The sequence below is a fragment of the Hippocampus comes genome, unplaced genomic scaffold, assembly GCF_001891065.2.
Source record: "Hippocampus comes isolate QL1 unplaced genomic scaffold, H_comes_QL1_v1.1 scaffold122, whole genome shotgun sequence".
NCBI classification, from domain to species: Eukaryota; Metazoa; Chordata; class Actinopteri; order Syngnathiformes; family Syngnathidae; genus Hippocampus; species Hippocampus comes.
In genome coordinates, this window is record NW_017842059.1 from 4,646,007 (window position 1) to 4,647,327 (window position 1,321).

The window sequence follows — 1,321 nt, forward strand, 5'->3', positions numbered from 1 at the left end:
ATGAATCCGCACACGTGTCAGCAATATTTTTTCTCGACATAATACACATTAGTGAGGGAGACAGAAATCAGTATCGAGGTGAGAAGATGTCCCCAACCAAGATTTAATAACACTTGCAGCCGAGTAATTAATTTACAAGGTAATATTGGTCTCAGAATGAAAAACCAAGGAAAAAGAAGACACTGGATTGCGCCCGTGGTTCGATCCCAGCTTGGGATGGAGAAGATGCGAATTCTGCGTTAGAATTGATTCTTGATGAAGTAACCACTGAGCTACACCAGTGCGTCTATTACAGCTGAAAAATACGTACTTACACACAACTCTACTTGTTGTCGGGAGGAACTGTTCAATTAAGGACACGGGGGACTGTCGACGACAAGGAAGTTTGAACTGAACTATTTGTGGCACTTTGAGCCGTGACAGCGATATTCTTTTCATCGACACAAAGCATATACAGTACATTAGCGAGGGAGACAAAAATCAGTATGGAGGTTAGAAGATGGCCCCGAACAAGATTTAATCACACTTAAAGCCTAATAATAAATTTACAAGGTAATTTTGGTCACAGAATGAAAATAAGGGAACGAAAACACTGCACGGCGCCCGCGGTTCGAGCCCACGTAGGGACGAAGAAGTAACCACTGGGCTACACCAGTGCAGTTGCTATTGCTGAAGAATAGTCAGTTATACGAAACTAGTTGTTGACGTGAGGAAAACGAAGATGACACGGGAATCTCGACGACAAGGAAGTTGGACGGAACGACTTGTGACACTTTGAGCCAACACTAGATGTCCCCACGTCACCTGGTGGTGAACATGAATCCGCACGTGTCAGCAATATTTTTTTATATCGACATAATACACATTAGTGAGGGAGACAGAAATCAGTATCGATGTGAGAAGATGTCCCTAACCAAGATTTAAGAACACGTGTAGCCGAGTAATTTATTTACATGGTAATTTTGGTCTCAGAATGAAAAAGAAAACATTGGATTGCGCCCGTGGTTCGATCCCAGTTTGGGATGGAGAAGATGCGAATTCTGCGTCAGAATTGATTCTAGATGAAGTAACCACTGAGCTACCCCAGTGCGGCTACCACCGCTGAAATATGGTTAGTTAAGGAAAACTCTATTTGCAGGGAGAAAAATACTAAAATAAGGACAGTGGACGACAAAGAAGTTTGAATGGCACTTTCAGCCAACACTCGAGGTTCCCACGTCACCTGGTGGTGAACATGAATCCGCGCACGTCAGCAATATTTTTTCTCGACATAATACACATTAGTGAGGGAGACAGAAATCAGTATCGAGGTGAGAAGATG